Source organism: Rhodnius prolixus, unplaced genomic scaffold (genome assembly GCF_049639745.1).
Source record: "Rhodnius prolixus isolate KJV_2025 unplaced genomic scaffold, Rpr scaffold_3, whole genome shotgun sequence".
NCBI lineage: Eukaryota > Metazoa > Arthropoda > Insecta > Hemiptera > Reduviidae > Rhodnius > Rhodnius prolixus.
Window position 1 is genome coordinate 42756701 of NW_027411603.1, and position 19083 is coordinate 42775783.

General features: G+C 32.1%; 1 protein-coding gene across 1 annotated transcript in view; it reads right to left on the minus strand.

Moving 5' to 3' along the window:
- Positions 1–19083, minus strand: part of LOC141452889 (beta-1,4-glucuronyltransferase 1) — a 159929-nt gene that overhangs the window by 39330 nt on the left and 101516 nt on the right. The window lies entirely within an intron of this gene.

Genomic DNA, 19083 nt, shown 5'->3' on the forward strand with positions numbered 1-19083 from the left:
ATACTGATTTCCTGTTAGAACTCAAATTCGGAAATTTTAAACAATTGCAATACTTCTGGTTACCAGTTATAAAAGAAATAATAATACTAAATTGATGAGCAGGAAGACAAGCATTACATGGAGTGCATGCATTTGAGCTTCCCTCCCTTCAAAAGGGTCTTCACTGGACAGGCACGTTAACTCCAAAAAGGGGCAAAGACATAGTCAATAAGATTCCAAGACCCTCTTGATAGCCAGTAAGTTGGTAACATTAAGTTGCACTCACTGTATTACATCCAATAGAACCAAAAAGAAACATTACAATGAGAGGAAGATGATATGTTTGCAAGAAAAGATGATTGTTTTTGTATTTCTCTTTCTTTTTATTGCCGTAATTGTAAAGAAATGTAATTCTGCGGTTGTACAAATTGTTCAGAATAGATATCTACGAGCCGTTATTATGGTTGCATGCGTGTCCATCGAGCAAATCAATACGGCATAATTTGGTATTTTAATGCTAAGGTTTGTATTGCCTGAAAGGCTATAGTATTTCCAACCAATCCGAAATTAGACATTAATAATTCGGTTTACACCAAAGACTATTTCCATCAAGAATTGAATTTTCAAACCATTGAGATCTCTATTTTGTATTAAAATCTCTTAAGAAATTCAGAAGAAATGGAGAAATTTAAGCGTACAATTTAAATAGTCGTTTGCCGACAACATGCATAAAACATATACTTGCTAGTTCAACGCGCAGTTCGATCTCTTATCATTTTTATTTGATACAATTAGCCAGGAAAGAGTGAGTTTACTGTTTATGGTTTACTAAGTGACGCCCGAGATAATGGGTACTTACTTTATGTTGGTAAAGCCAATCTTATGTCAAACATACAATTACTGTAATCCTCACTTTCTAAATTTATTATAATTTAAATTTTGAAAAAATGAAAAAGAAAAATATGACTCAATAAATATATTTTCAGTAAAACCTCTTTATTTTTTGAACTACAATTGATTTCTCTATTAGCCTGTAAACCATAATAACGAGGTAAATAAAGAAAAAACAATAAAATTAACTAGGTAACTGAGACAGACATTCCTAGCGTGCTGTTGCAACATTTGGAACAATAAGGAGATTATGAAGGATAATTAGATTTATTTACAGGTATTAGTGTTTATTAATTAGGCTAAAAAAAAAGAAACAAAAAAGAAACGCCAAACTCCTTTAGAGTTACGCCACATTAATTCATCATTTCACATTATTAATAAAGGAATTAATTGTTACATAATTTCAAAGCAAGATTAACTATAAGCTGAAGTATAAGAGGATAAACACATTATTATTTATACAAACGTATGAAATTGCAAATAAAACCATCACCACTCCTTCTCCTGCAAGGGGTATGAAATGGTACGACCAAATGAGATCCCAAGTTGCGTTCTCCAGATTCCTTAATGGAACCGCTAAAACGATAAGTTACAAGCTATTTCCTTGATGAATCTTAGGGTCTGAGAAGTTTCAAGACAATGTTTTCTCTTTAAGCATGTTGCATTTCTCACTTTCAGTGGAAAATGCCTAGAGTTTTAACATGAAATAGATTTATTATAGATTTATAGTATTTATATTTCTAGAGATTTATAGTAAAGTACGTTTGCTATCTGGCTCCGTCCAAGGCACTTTATCCGGCAGTTAGACGTAAAACCAGCATGAAAAAATAGGCAATACTTCACTTTTTCTCTTTCTACAGGGGAAGAGGCCCAATTGTTAACCAAATCAATATTTGGTACCCTTTGATACCTTACAATCACATGTAGATAACTCATGATGAGCTAGAGGATGCCAGTAAAATTTAAGAGAACTTAGTTAGTCCTATTAATCTGACAATTAAAATAGTTCGAAGATCAAAATATCTCAAGAATAGATAATTAACGGAAACTGCAGAAATCTTCATCTTCTAATACAGATTTTCTTTAAAAACGTGATAGTCTTAAGTGCCTCGTAACAGAATTTATTAATGCGTAACAACCTATTGTTGCCTGAAATAATGCAAGCACAGATCTTTCAGCTGCATCACTTGGTGCGACGTGTATTAGCAGCATTAAAAGATATACTCAAAATAAAATCAAAAAAGGAACTTTATCATCCTCGCCCAAAACATTGAGTTAGCCAAAAAAGTGCGACACTATTTGCTATTTGATACCCTACGAGGCTTACCACTTCTGGAAGATGAATCATAAGGCCTCTTTTACTGCGGTACCTTAAGTATTACTACACCCTACACTCAACAATAATAATAAAACCCTATATCCTGATTCCAACAGTCCCTTACAGTGCTCCTCAATGCTTAAAAAGGTATATTTATTGGAAAATGCAATATCTCTTAACAAAACTTATTGAATATGAATAATGGGAGACAACTGTAAAGTTACACAAGAAACCAACAAATTGCCTAATCTTAAAATTACAATTTTTTCAATTATTTAAAAATCGAAAGGAATCAATGAATTAAAAACTTTGAAAGGTTTTAAGCAATGAAAGATGACTAATAATAAAGCACGAATAAATGAAATAGACAAAAAGAAGATCTCTAGACAAAATTACAAAAGAGTGAAAGTTTAATCAGAACAATAAATGTTCAGCTGGCACCCTCAGTACGATAAATTATGCGCGTATATTCAGGTGATTAAGTTCTCTTAATTAAGCAATCTTCCATAAAGTACATTCACAAAATAAACCTTATTTAAATTTGTAACTTAACGCGAGATAAATGTTTTAATGAAAACCAAGCAATAATTCATACAAAGATGCAGGTCAAAGTAAACAAATAAGAAATTACGCAAGAGAAAATGATTATAGCTTTCAAAAGCAAGACACATTTGCTGCAACAATAAGTAAGAAACGAAAGAAAAGAAAGACAAAAAAAAATCAGTTCCCCTAAGAAAGACGATTATACCAGAAATTCTCCTGCTGATGCCAGTTGTAGACAGAATTGCACAATTGTGACTCCGTGTTAGTGTGAGATTAGAAAGTAGTTCACTGTCATATTGTTAGTTTGGTGGCAACATAAGATGTGCCGACGAAGAATACAAAGCAAAAAAAAATTGGTTATTGAAAGAAGAAGATCCGCCCACCGTTCTTAGAATTCTCTTTTGTCTCCTTTCATCAAAATTTAACTCAAATTAATCATGTTGAACAAGTTTCAGGTTATTATAAATCCTACTGATAATATTACAAAATTAAATGTTTAAAAGACCTTTTTCACAAAAACTTTTTACACTTTACCAACACAAACTAAGTTACTTGCGGAAGTTTTTACTAATAAGAAGTAAGAACTTACCGAAACTAGGTCGAATTTTCTAAATTGATTGTTACAAAGCATTCATGTTTTAAGGTAAACTATTTCTAAAGCCAAAATGCCCCTTTAATCTGTTTAATAAAATTTGTCTACAAATTTCAAGAACAATTTAAACTTATTTGTCAAACTACACGAATGATTAAGGAAAGTAAAGTTGTTAATTAATTAAAAAAAATTAATTTCACTTAGTTTTACTTTCCATTAGCGACTTAAGTAAAGCAAAACTATGCCATTAATTTTCCAATGAATGCAATTGAATCCAGTTCACCTACTTTAGTGAAATAACATGATTAGTATCTATCACAAATATGATTCTCACCGTCAATGTCTGTGCTGTATATTTAGTATGAAGTTCTTTTCCGAAGTTTCTTTTAGTGAAAAGTCTTCTTTAGGGTAATAGTTTCGAAATAAGAGTTTTCAATAGGAAAATATGTCTTGCAGACACTTCAAATACAAGTACTTTAAAGTCCTTTACTTAATACAATTTGAACTGAAACCAGTCAATTATTATAAAAGTATTTTTAATGAAACACATCACGTACATTACAACTTTTAATCAATTATTAAGTGGGTTCTCTCAGAAATCTTGAAAATAGATTCTTACATCACCTACAATCACAGCATAACATTTCAGTAGTTAAGTTACTAATCCATTAGGTTCTTGTAAATATTGTGCTCATATCCTTCATTAAAACAATAATTAATATTACAACTATTAGAAAAATTAAAAGTGAGAGAAAGACATGAGTCTTTCTCTCACTGCAATGTATTTAATACAATTTTTCTTTTACAGTACTTTCACTAAGCTTTGGTGGATAGAAAAAGTAATTAGAAATGGCATTAGTTAATTTTATTCGAAACGTCTATATGAGAGGCAAGGCAACCATTTTGAAAATATCAAGGAGACCAAATGGGGTATCATCGTGATGTCTGCATTTTAATATTAACATTAAAGCAGAATGTTTAACCTTTAAAATTAGGTATAAAAATGTAACTGGGATAATTGTTGGCTCAATGTTTCCTGTAAATATACTGGCGAAACGATGACGTCTAAATTTTGAGCTATGACTCAGGTACAAGAAAAAAAAATCTCCTAATGAGTAGCTGAAGATATTGGTGAAGGCCACTTATTGGTGTCTGGGTGTTCACGATCTTGGGAGATCAGTGACAACTGAGTCATCGTCGTATTTCCTGGAGATAATCAACTGTCTAAGTCTCCCTCAGAGTCCTAACTATAAGTCCATTCACAAAACTCGCTATTCCATTCTAAGTTTCGAGATTTAAAGTATTCTTCTCCTTTTCCTAAAAACAAAATGGAGATTTTAACCCTAAGACGGAAGTCAAAGGAATATGAGTTCCTAGAAGGAAGAGCAATATCGGACCTATCTAATCTGTTTATCTATTTGCGTCACTAATACGTAATTTGATCTTGGACATTTAGAAGAATCTTCATAATAAAGATATCATTTGTTTGCAGTATCTAGCGAAGAGCCCATTTCTGTTCTATTTTACTCCCTAGGGGATGCTAGGGGTAATTGATGGGTTGGTTTGCCCAGTGGTAAACTCCATCATATCTTCGCGCACTCGGTCAATCTCACTACAAAAGACAACAAAGAATTTGTAGGGTAATTTTATCTGTAGAGAGAGGGCCTTATAAAATTAATGTGAAAATGCTTTCATTCACTTTTCGAATCGATATTTTTTTTTTTACTTTTCTCCAAATTTCGTAAAAATGATATGTTTCCTATAATTATAATTCTCATAGCTAAATGTTAATCAATGACAACTTTATTTAAAATATTTTACCAAAGTTTTCTAGTACTTTTTGTAGACCATAATATTATTGAAACCAATCGGCTAGTTGTCAACAGAGTTCTTAAAATATACTACATCCAAACAAGTAGACCCTCAGGAAATAGGCAGGAGAAATCTGTCACTAAAAATAACAGATTCCGCATTCAGTCTTAAAGGAATGAATGAAAAAAAGAGACATTGTCAACATAATCAAGAGAGTACATGTTGTCGAAAAATGTAACTATTTAAAAAAGAATATTACGTAATTTTATATTCACTAAAGGAATAAGAATAATAAAAGTGGGACAAAAATGAGAGCAAATCACGTAATTATTCAGATATAATAAAGCTTTATAATAAAAAAAGTATGTGTCAGGTTTGTGTACACTTCATTATTAAGTTTATATAACAACCATATTAGGCGTAAAAAAAAGAACAAATAAAAAACAAAACGATAAAGTCATAAACCAAAAAATGATGCACGAAAAATCCTTAAAACCAGATAAAAATAGAGAACAAGATAGGATTATAATAAGGATAATTTAAAATTTTAATGACAGGGATACAAAAATATCTGATTACCCGGTAAAATGAAAATAACGTAAATATTTGCGTATTTGTCAACACAGTTTTAAATTTATTCTATTAATTTCTTCAATTTGATTTTCCGTCAAAAGTTTGCATGCGTCATAAACTCAAGATTAAAATTTCTGATTTATAGAATTAGAAAATCAAAGAAACAGAAGTAATCTTCATTAAAACATAATTATGTCTATAAAATATTAGAAGTTTGCAATTTTTATTACAAATTAGTTTTTACTTTTAATTAATTCTAAATCTGCAAAAGAAATAAGTTTTATGCAATTTTCAAGTCGGAATCCAATAAAACTTTATTTTTAACACAACTCGAACATTTTCAAGCTGAACAGTTTGTTAAAACGTAGATAGCATTACAAAAAAAAACAACTTTAAAGAGATGTGTAGATCTCTCCTAAGAAGATCTTCCAAGAATAAAGTGTTCTTTATTCTTTATGATCAACTAATAAAGAAAATATCAGAGTAAATCTCAAAGAAAATGAAAAAAATCTGTAATTCGTCATTTTCTCGTTTTGTACTCCCCATTTAAATACCATTACTAAGTAATAGTGACGCCAAAATTTCGAGTTTAAAGAAAATTAAACAACTGGAATCCTTTTTCAGAATTATTTGAGATATCCTCGAAACTGGCATCTACAAATTTTCCTAATCTTCGTTTGAAGATCCTTTAGTTTTATTTTAAATATTTTTCTTGCTTAATAAACGTATTCTTTCTATTTTTAAAATTTGTAATTTTCTTCAAGTACTGTTTGATATTAGTGAGGAAGTAAATATTTTTCTATCATTCGAGTTTTGTAGAAAATTTTAGAGTTAAAACATAAAGAGAATGTAGCAAGAGAAAACTAATAAAATAACCATTACGAAACACAAAGAAATAATCATACTTTCTGAGGTACTTAATCGCCCAGTAGGTGTAAATAAATGGAAACTGAATTTCTTTAAATTAAATTATGGAAAAGCCATTAATCTTTCATTTTCCCCAGCGACTAAGAATGAATGAAATGAAAAGACGATTGAAAGAGAAAAGTCTCTAATTGAAATGAAAACAACTTTATTAACTATAAAAAAAAGTGTTTAAGCTTTTTAAATAACATTTTCACTATTCTCAGCAATTAACCATAATCTCTTAATTCATAAAAAGAAAGGAATTTCCTTTGCTGCTATAATTAAATTCAATCAAAATGAACAATGTAGGAGGCAATCAATTTTCTAGATAATTCTCACGCTCAGACAAGTGATTAACCAATGAAAGTTTTAATTCTTATTCTTTTATTTTACTTATTTTTTAAAGTAATATGTTTTGGAAGAACTATATTCTCATTAGGATTTCCTTGCATCTTTTTTATCGACAGAATTATCGTCTCTTCTTAATCAGTTTCCGTCAGTAATGAAGGAAGTTAGATTAAGTTTAGTCTTCGTTATTAAACTTCCATTTTTATTGCTATTACTATTTTAATGAAACTAATAAATAAACTTGGATAACCTTATAGCATGCTATCTTAAGCTTAAGATAATTTTTTTTAAAAAAAATTGCAATTCACTTCCGGGTTGATTACTTTTTTTTCAGTATATGCATTTAAAAGTAGTAAAAATAAAAGAGAATACCACGTTGAATTAGGACTATTTAAGTGCAAGTAAGTGCACTACCTCAATAAATGATAACATACAAAAATTATAAAAAAGACTATACAAGTTGCAGACTGATTAAAATTATCAGTTCGAACAATTACATTACTTATCACTGACTTGCATCCAACTGGTTATCGATAAACTGCAATTGCATTGATTATCTTTGTTTTTCATGTTGTATGCTTGCTGACGAATTCCAGGAATTAATCACTAGTTAATTTTATGCAATTAAAATGCAGCAATTTAATCTTCAGCAGGGAAAAAAGCCTATCTTAATTGGGCAATTCATTAAATGAATAGTTAGCGAGATTACATTCTATGAAACGTAAAATGGAGCGTGAAATGTAAGTTTTAGTTTAATAATTTTAAGTACTCATTAAAAAATGTTTGCTTATTTTTAAATAAAAAACTATAAATAAAGGGAGACTAAAATCTGAAATATTTTCTAAGAGATTTTTTGAATGACATTTTTGATATTCACAAGATCAAAAAAAACTTCTCGAGGGTGTAATCAGGAGGGGAAACGCTAAAATTTACACGATTTCCTCCTAACCACTATCAAAGCTCTAATACGTATCTATATTCAAAATGTCTTTAATTAACATTATATACTTTGTAGAACCGCAAATGACTCCTAAAATGATATTTTGAAGTGAAAACTACCTCCTTCCCTCGTGAGGAGGCCGTAAAAAACCATTTTTCAAAGATAAAATTATCGTGTGCGAGATTTACAGAACATAGTGAGTGACGTATTCGAGAAATTCTCAAAAAAGTGAAATATCCATTCGATAAAAGTGCCACTTTTATCAGTAAAAGTGAGAGAAAACAAAACTCACCAATGTCAGAAAACAATGTCACTCATGATCTCAATAGCAAATCAGACAGCTTTACTTTTTTTTTTTAAATTCTAAGTGATATAAATGGAACGACGTCTGTCTATAATCTCTTGAGATGAAATGAAAATTTATCTATTCACCTGAGGAAAATTATCCTTAACGAAAACCCCTGAACTAGTAGATACATTAAGGAACACCAAAATAATTATTGAATCATTTAAAGGCATACTTATTTATGCAAAGTACATAGTAAATGCGTTCAATATGATTTTACTTCAAGTAAAAGTTCCCCTAAGAAGGCCCCAGACCAGGAAACTCCTACAGGTCTACTGGAAGGTTAGCTTTGGCAATTTCTCCGTTAAATGAGAGTTATAATTTAACTTTTTGCTAATTACATTGTATTAAACACACATCTGAATAGTATATATTAACTAACGGATCTCTCATAAACCAAAAAAGAAACACTAATGGAGTCCGAAATAAGATTAGTTGTGGAGTGGTGGAGAGGGGGCACTAAACGGCCGTGATATTAGACAGCTGGTCTACTTTTAGTTCACAATTATTTTGAACTTGTTATAAAAAAAAAATGAATACAGAAATTTATTGTAATATCTACAGTGCTAAAAATATTCATTTAAATTAAACCAAATATAAAAGTTGTTTTCTAAAATATTGATATCTCGGTCAAACGAAAAGGCTGTTTTCAAAAACAATTTATAGATGGTAACGTTCCACAAATATGATGCCTTTTTTAAAGAAGTTACGAACATTTTTCCTTAAAACTAAAAAGTAAAAGCCCTTTTCCGGTAAGGTCTAAGAAATTAATTCGAGCTCCTTTAGATTATTATTATACAGCTTTTTGGAATATATTTTACTTCATAACTAACAGAATAAACATATCTTAAAGGTCTAATTAAAATTTTTAATAACCTAATTAGCAGAATAACTTTACGATATTTGGAAGCACTGATCAATTTATCCATATAATTCTAGTATATTTCCATGAGCATGAAAGTTGACCTTCAAACCTGACACAAAACAAGATATTGTTAATTTAAATTTAAAAAAAAAGACAAAAAAATTGTCTTTCCTTAATGTCAAATAAATTCAGTAACTTTCAAATATTTTATCAAGATGCAATTTTTTTTTTTTTTTTTACAAAGCAAGATGAAAAATCATTTTTTGAAACAAGTTTCAATAAAATTATTTTTTAATCATCCATTTATGTACAACATCTTGCAACTTTACATTCACAATGGGCAAATGCAGAAGCAGAATAAAGTGATATATGTAAAGAAAGGTACCCAATGATATTCATCATTTTGAAGAGGGTTATTCAAAAGAAATATTCTTGTTTGAAGCGATTCTACCCTATAAAACTGATTTGAGTTTCGTGTGAAATAGTTGGTACTAAAAACATCTATTTCCGGTGAAGCCAACTTGGAAGTTTAAAGACGCACGCAGTATTTCCTCTTATAGAGCTAGTAGAAAGAAAAAAAAATCAAATTAAAGGACATCATAAAAGAAAAGTAAGAGAGATAATAAAATAAGAAGCCAAAATGACGCGACCTTTAAAATTTATTGTGCTATTGGTCTCAATTCACAATCCTGTTATCACATTATGATCATTTAGTCAGTTCTAGTATAATAAAACAGGGCCAGACAATATCAAAGTGTTACGTAAATTTTTAAAAGCAGTGCAGAGAGGGGACCGGGTGCAACAAGGTCGTAAACGCCCGTTACAGTCACTGCATTTCGTTTTTACTCCGTAACTCTAAATGCAGCTTTACTCTATATAAGAAAAAAAACAACATTACGTTTAGTGAAAGGTCTTCTATCGCAGTAATTATTATTATCCTTTGAGGACTTAATGAAGTAGTATCTACGTGTTACAACACATGTTTAGGCAGTAAGCGTACTTCTAGTTCTGAAAGACCCAAACAATAACGAGAACAACAAAAAGTAAACATGATAAAACCGTTGGAACGCTTGCGGAACAAATGTAGGCAAGTGTCAAGGAAGTGACCTGTGAAAAACTATCGAAAACACTTCCTGTGGAAAAACTGTGTCACACTGAATTCTTTTTCACAGTTCACTAATTTCCCCCGGCTGATTTGAATCAACAACCCACTTTTCGCGACCATCCTGATCCTCTTTGGTACTTCTCACAATCCATTACAGTTGATTACTTTCTCTCACAGATGTGAGTAACGGTTTTTACTGTATTAGAAAACACATCCAGATCTATAAATTTACTTTTTCAGATTTACTTCTGATTTTAAAGGTTCCTAAGTAAAGAAGAGAACTTAAGGGACTTCCCAACAAAACACAAAAGATAACTCTTCCCTCCAGAAAGAGACAATGTTAAAGTTAATCAATTTAAAACATGAGGAGGTTCTAGGCAGGGCACCCACGTGATGTTTGTTGTGCTAACGCGTAGGGTAAAGTAGGAGAAACCTCCGTTTTTTTACAAATTACAGACTTCCTCATAAGTCGCTTTTGCTCCCATTGCTAATTAATCGGCATTGCTTGAGAAATAATCCCATTGGCCTAGACCAGATATTGAAATGGATGCTGGCTCCCAAGTAACTGTTCCTCCAGCTCATAAGCTCCAAGCGCCGAAGAAGGAAGTGTACTTATCGAAATAGCCATGAGGTTTTAGCCACCAGGTCAAAATTGAAGGGATCGTCCAAAGCTGGATGCGAAACGGCCGCCCAAGAGTCACCCACATCAACACAAACAAGTCTCTATTACATCTTCGTAACTCCAACATGAACAAATACTGAGAGAGAAATGGAGAACTACAAACGCCAAACAACTAAGTTCTTATAACTTCGATTTTAAATTAACTCTTCACCGAATTGGTTAACTTCCTGTAAATTATTTTTTGTTTTATTCGGATTACTTGTGTTTAGCATATCCACAGCCAAACACCAGATGATCGTCTCACCCACACTGAACAGTTAGCAGAGGAATATACTTAATGAACAAACAATAACTGACAAACTACAATAGATCGTTTTATTCACTTTGGATTTAGTTTATAGTCACCACTCTTGTACAACCAAAACGTAATGCAACATGTATCAGATTATTGCTATAGAGCACGGCTGAAAAAAGAACTCTTCCAAAAGAATGAATGAAAAGTGATACATAGAACTTCAACAAGTATCATCTGACAAGGAAAATATGGAATAAAATGATATTTGCAGGAAGTAGTATTACTCAAAGCAATGAATAAACGATTTTTATACAGCAATAAATGACAATTAAGACCTAATTGGCCATAACATTATGGAAGCAGTACTTATTGCAGGAAATGCTGAGCCTTACAGCAAAAATAACTGCAAACAACATGTCTTTCAAATCGTATGACTTTTGATTTTGCTCATGTAGAGAATTAATCATAGTTACTAATAATCAGATAAATTAATCATGCAATACAAAAGTTACATTTAGTAATTTATTTATTTAAAGTTCTGAGCTCATGTCGCCATGCTGAATCAAAAGTCACTTAATTTCTTTCCCCATTTCATACGTATGATATTCCTCTTAATTCTACTCATTGATAGTCTCGAGTTCAATGGAAGAATTCCAATATTGTGTTTTCAGGAACTTCGGTTGTCTAATTTCTTGAGGATATTTCCTTGACGCTTACCATTATTTTCTTAAACATCTTCTTCACCTCTTTGGAAGCTCACAAAACAATATTTTTTTCGAAGGTGTTTAAGAACATTCTGATTTACCAACTTTCGTGCAGAACTTGATTGCAAGGTTGTTCAAGTCTTCACTGCGTTTCACCAGTGATGATGCACATTGCTGACGAATTGACTTTTAGTTACTTTTGCCAACAAACCGAGAAAAAGGGGCAGCCTAATCTCAAGAAATACGAAAATAAATCTGTAGATGTAAATTCATTTTTTGGCCAGTCCTTTAAACCATGCCTGAATTGATGGCAAACCTGTCTCAGTTCACAGTTCCTTGCTCCCCTAAGTTAAACGAAAAAAAATATCAATACTTCTGGAGCATTCTTAGCACAATAATCTAACTATGAAGGTCTTTCAATAGAGCTTAAACAAAGATCCGGGTTTAAACTGGATATGACATTTTGCACTCAATTCGTGCTTAAGTGGGAGATTGGAACAATAATTTTTTTTACTTTGTCATCCACTAACAAAGGAGCTCTTTAAAATTAATACAAAAAAAGAAGTAAATAATGTTTAATTTAACTGTAAGATAAAACATGTAACCAGCAGAGAATGAATTAGTTCGTTTGGAATAAATTATTATGTCAAAAAATAATTAAAACTGTTTCTCTTCAAGTGTGACAAGTTTATTTAGCCCAAACTTTGTTCTAAACTAATAGGGTAGGTGGGTCCCTAGAGTAGGATGATGGGTAAATATATTCTGAGTAAGAGTTCTGTGTGGGTTTTAAACGATCTGCGTGAATCTAGTTCAGTAGAGTAGTTTACTAGTTATGGATGGATACACGCTCTAACTTGTTCTCTTCTCCGCTTCTTCTTTGTTCTTTTATTTTTGGGCTAAATTATGATTCGGCAAAGAACAAACTTACTCGCAAACTCACAATTTTTTCAGGCCTCACTATTGTGAAAATACGTTTTAGAGGTTCCATAAGGAATCGTTAGAACTGGAAACTAAATGTCGCTAATCCTAGATAATCTCGTAAAAAGAATATTTCCGGCAAAAAGTATATAATTAAAGTATAACTTCTACAAAAATGAAGTGTGAGTATATCATAATTTGTAGTGAATTGTAAGAGTTCTGATCTTGTTATCAGTATCTACTCTCTTTTTCTTACTCCGAGCATAATGATGCAATGAACCCCTACAACAACTGCTTCATGCTAATGTATGCAAGAGATTCCAGAATCTGGGAAGATTTCTAGAGAGAGTACATCCAATGCGTGGTAACTCTTCACTAATTTAAATCTTCTGGGACAATGGCAACACAGCTGGAGGGAGTTTTCCTTCTGGTGGTGTACCTGTCCTTTTGAACTAAACTTTCAATCTTAGGTCCTATCGGGAGTTAGATTTGTAAAAATGACGGTGACTGATGTGTCAAATGGAAGTCGAATACAGAATTGCATTTCTCCGGTATTTAAATCAAATGGCTAAAGGAGGTACGCCCTCTTCTGTCTTTTATTCAATCTAACCTTAGAGAAAGTTATCGGCAACTCCGGTATTCAAACTTCAGTCTACACTCAATAAATTCAAGCAGGTACTAGCTTATGTTGAATGCATAAATGAAAATATTAAATGTGATGAGATCACATTTTTTTTACGTTTCAAACGCTCCAAGATTCCTCTATCTAGATTTCCAAGTTTTCCTCCAAAAATGTCTCTCAGGAATCAGTTAAAGAATCATTGTTGTTAGTAGTTGTTACTTTTGCCAACAAACCCAGATAAAGGGCAGCCTGAGCTCAAGAAATACGAAAATAAATCTGTAGATGTAAATTCATTTTTCGGCCAGTCATGACGAATGCCTACAGAACAGGGATTATCCCAAAGTTGGTTTAAAGAAACTGCAATTGAAAACTAGATGGACGACTTATGGAGAAGAAGGATGACAAAGCTGTGCACGAAGACCAAGGACGGTAGACCCAGATTGTGATAGCTCGATGGTGTAGCCAACAATTTGAGTAACATTTTAGTTAGTTGTAACTGGTGAACAGCTGCAACCAACAGAGACATCTGCATTGGGCTTACTGAGTAGACCGAAATCCATCAGGTGTTGTAGAGCGTTTTAAATAGACGGGCAGATTGGAAATTAGTAACTTATTCCTCAAAAGATTAAAGTATAAATTTCTGAAATCTGAAAATAAGTATACTAATTGTGCCTAGCAAAATAAAAACTATTATTATAAGTGATCTAATGCTGGGAATTAACAAAAATAGTTACACTTCCTAGAATGGAGAATTTAGAGTCAGCCAGTAGGAGAAAGGAATAAATATGGGAACGAATAATTGTGGAAAATTAAGGGAAAACATTTCATTTTCTCAAGATCTAACCACTTCAAAAGTCAGATCAATTTATAGAAGTTCAGTTTACTAACATAACAAAATATTTCCTCAATTACTCCACACACTTAAAGTCTGAGAAAATGACATTCAAAAGTTTGCCCTTACTTGGTGGAGGGATTCAAATCAAAAGAAATATTCCCATTAACTAAAATAAGAAAATATGTATTTCTATTTATCAATAGATCAAAGATATAATATGAATTTATTGGCCTAGAACCAAACCTCCAGCCGGTTGGAGGCAAGCAAACAGAATAAAGATAACAACGGGATTAAAGTCGATCCCTCTTCCTCTAGTAAGTCCCCCTATATAAGCGGCTCCATTTGCACATAAACATTCCTTAATCCAGGCAAAATTTCTGGCATTAAATTATACTAATAGTAAATGAGAGTAATCTAACTTAAGGCTATTAGAAACTTCTGTACCGACATCAAAATGATGGTATTATAAAATCTGGTTTTGCCACCAAGATTTAGCAGTACTGTAAATAATTTAGACTTAAAGTACTTAACAAATATATCATTACACAGAAGTAAACAGGAAGTTATAAGCGAAAATCTCTAAAAGATATTTTTTGTATTTATAAATTTTATGCAAATTTTTTTTGCTACTGTTGAATTTCAACGCAAAAGTGGAATTACTTCTTTCTTGACACACTAAGCAGATAAGCTCTTAAACGTTTTTTTTATTCGTTTAAATATGTTCCGGATCTAATCCTAAGCTGGTTTAGGTTATTGACCTGTGCAGTCATTCTATGTATGTGTTCCTGGAACATAAGAAAATCATCACTTGGGCCAGTGACATAAGCAAATAAAAATCTGGACAATATCTATCTACCTGCAACAGCTTCAACTGAAGAACTGATAGAACCTTAATAAATAACATCTGTTGAACTTTCCTGTAAACCTCGCACAGATAAATTTAATACTGTTTAACAATTTTTATGATAGATCTTGTTTTAAGGCAATCACGGGTACAGAGTTGTATGGTGATAGGAAGCTTCGCTGTATGGTTTCCAAACTATAATGTTGGTGATAATGAAATATGACTCAAATTATTGGAGTTTGTAAATTACTGAAGAGTTAGTATCTTGAAAATTGCAGCGCAAGAAAGTCATGCGAGGTAAGCACCCTAAATTTTCTTTTAAATGAGAGAATCAAATGATCAGATAATTGTTTCTTTAAGAAAAAAGACAAAAAAAAGAACATTCTTTTGTTATGATCAGCATTAGTCAGACTCAAAGACAGACAGACAGTTTAATTTCCTTTGTTGAGATAAACACACGGCAAAGCACCTAAAAGAAAACACTAGACCGGTGACTCATACTTCTTTGTTTTGTCTGGTCCTGCCATCTTTTTTTTTTAATTATTATTTTAATTTTCGTATGGAATACAAACATACATTTCTTAATAATTAAATGAACCAATAGAAGGGGAACAAAACATCTTATTACAAACTTTCTCCATCTCGTTGTGCTCTATTAATATAATACACGTACGAAAGCGAACCCAGTAACACAATTCTAATTCTGAAAGAATCTTACATCCTCACCAGCTTAGGGCGATTTTCCATCAAGGGCTCCAAAGGGCAGTTTGTACGGCTGGCAGGACAATATAACATTTTCTTTAAACTTATTTTGAATTTTAAACTATCGAAAATGTTATTTCAGGCGTTTTAAAATTAAAAAAAGAAAAGGTTTTTCAAGACACAAACAGAATTGCCTTATATTTCACTACACTTGAAGGTGCATTAGAAGAAAATACAAATAAGTGGGCGACAAGATTGGTGACATTGTTACGACGGCAGTAAAATGGAAACCTCGTGATATATGCGATCGGCTGATTGCGGTATTGACCAATTTCAAAAGCCATTCTCACAATAGGAGTCACTGGTCCACTCAAACTTTCTCTACAGATGAACAAGAAAGATTGGGATCTGGGCAGAAGAAAAGGTTTTGCTGATGAATTTTACGTAAGAACATAAACGTGAAGGTGATTGTAAGAAGCAAATTACCGAAAGGTCATCTCATTCACTAAACATGACTTGCTATATAAAAAATCTCTTGCCCAAAGATGATCTATCTTTCTAACTGCTGTCCAGCAACCCCATCAAGACAATATTATCTTGTTGCTTCAATACAAGAGCTTTTTCGGGCCATCTTAAATCATCCATTCTGATTAGTTAGTCAACTTATTGAAATCTTCGGGTATAAAGGTCTTATTCTTCTTCTTGTTTTCATATTTCTTCATTGAAGCCGAAAAGTCTATAACTTCTCCAGAAACATTTTTACGATTACAATCATTCAATCTCTGGATATAAATTTTTAGGTCAGATGTTTAGGTCTGGATTCCTTGGTTCCAAAATAGCATTATCATTTTTACTTCCAGTGTTACTTCTATTTTGATTTTTTGTTTTTATTCCATTAAAGAAAGAAGGAGGAGCGTGAAAGACTGTCCAGAGAAAATTAGACGCAATTCTTCCACTAAAAATGCAATACAAAGTTTTGAATACGAATAAATAAATAAAATAAAGGCAGAAAGTCATGCTAAACAGAACGTGCCAAAAATGACATCTGGCGGCATCATTTATCATCTTACACAGAAAGAAAGCAGACAGCGGTGAATATATTATTTACAAAGCAAACAGTCATCGTTAGTATCGATCGTTTTGTTGCATCTCTAAAAAATGCACAACAGTATTGCAATAATGAAGACTGAATAGAAAAACCTAACGCTAACAATGAAAGTGTGCTATAAGCTCTCTAGAGTAAGTCTAAGTGTCAGTGTGGGATTCTACTTTCTACTCTAGTTTATTATTTTTAATAGCTTATTGAAAGTACAATCAATTCTTTGTAAGGAATATATCGTTGCCTGATATAGAATTTCAGCCTATTGTTATAATATTATCATTTTTATAACAGACATTAACCCATTTTTTTTTTCAAATTGGTAAGCTTAACTAACAAAGGTAAGTCGCCCATCAAACGAAAGTTACAAATATTTATTTTGTTTTGTAGTATATCATAACTCGAGTCTTTCACTTGTAATAGGAGATCTCCAAGAGTCGTGCATCCTTCACTAATTTACAGACATGAATACAATAATGCAGAAGATTACATATTCCAAAGTGAATGTAACTAAGAGAAAATAGAATGTAACCTGTAACTGTAATATTATGTATTTTGACTTTTGAAGCAACTTACAAACTTCTGGTCTCACGTACACTTAAATAAAACTTTACAGTTATTAAAGAAATGGAACAAAAAGAACTGAAATGCAGCAAGGATTTAGGGCAAAATGAATCCTAATTTTACTGCTCTTTTAACAAAGATGTTTGTCCTCCTTTATATACATCTTAGCTTAACAAAATGATGCTTTCGTTAGCTTTAATATAAGCTTGAGTTTTACATGATTTATGCAACTGAATTAGATCTCCTTCAAAACTCTCTATTGAAACTTTTTCTTTTACCCACGTTTTCAGTACGCCAATAGGAAGAGAGGAAGTGGAACCAATTCCACAAAGCACAGTGACTCAAAAGCATACTAAATCTGATGAAAATGCTCTTAAAAGTGAATCTGTGGAAGCGACTTAGAGGTTATATTGGTAGTCGCAGAAAACAATTTTAAAGGGACAACAATTGTAAAGGGATAACCGGATAAATCGTTTTCTTCCGGATATAATATACCTTAGCTAAATGCCAAATAGTGAACTGCATACTGAACGGAAAATTTGAATATGTACTAAAATAGCTTGGTAGAGCTATTAACCTTGTAGATTTCATATTTTAATCAGTATTGGGATAACTTAAACTCTCACAATTACAAGGATTGTAAAAAAAGAGCAGTGTCCTTGTAAATATGAAACACAAATAGGATCTCTGAAATTATCCGCTAGTACAAAATCGCTAAGAACTCTGGTTTCAAACTCTTTCAAGGGGAAATATATTTACAAATAAAACGCGAAGCCCCTTTAGTTTTATAGATCATTCAAAGATTTAAAAATAAATCTACGCAAGGCTGTTTTCATGAAAACTGCCCATTTTTTCCCCAACAGAAATCCGTTGCAGATGAATAAATTTTAATAGGTAAACATAAAAGTTCCACATTAGGGCAGAGTCCAGCAGTGGAGTTATTCAGCGCTAGGTATACTAAGGGTTTACTTTTTCCAAACTAAATAAAGTGCCCTTATTTGAAAGACAGCCAAACCGGAAGTCTATAGAACTGCTTTTTTTTATTTATGTTCTAGCTGCAGCATCAGCATGCAGATCATGAAAAATATGCCCAAATTACGTAACTCACTTTGGAGACCCGAAATAAACAGGATTCCAGGCGTTTAAGTAAACCGTCTGACTTTAATAATTATAATACAGTCGACTCTCGATAATTCGAACCTCGATAATTCGAATTTTTCGATAATTCAAACTCTACAGCTGCTAACTTCGGTAAATCGAAAAAATTAAGTGTATTTAGATACGCTCGATAATTCGAAATCCTTTTCTTAACAACAGGGGGAGAGAAGGCTCTATAATTCGAACGCGGCCGCTTCCCCTCTTTATAATTCGAATTTTCCCTAGTAATGTTTACTCCTCATTTTCCGCTTATTGTTCATTTCCTGCCTAATGTTTCCCTCCTTTCAGCCCAGTTTAACTTTCCGATTCTCTTTCCTAGTTTGTCACGATGGGAAGTACGTCTCCCTTACTGTGTCCCACAAAAAAAAAAAAAATGATCGCGGCCGTGGAAAGTGGTTCGAAAAGAAAAAGATATCGCCAAAACTTTCAATATTCCACCATCAACGCTTTCCACAATTCTAAGTCACTTGACTAAGTCAAGCCACATTGTAACAAAAAACTG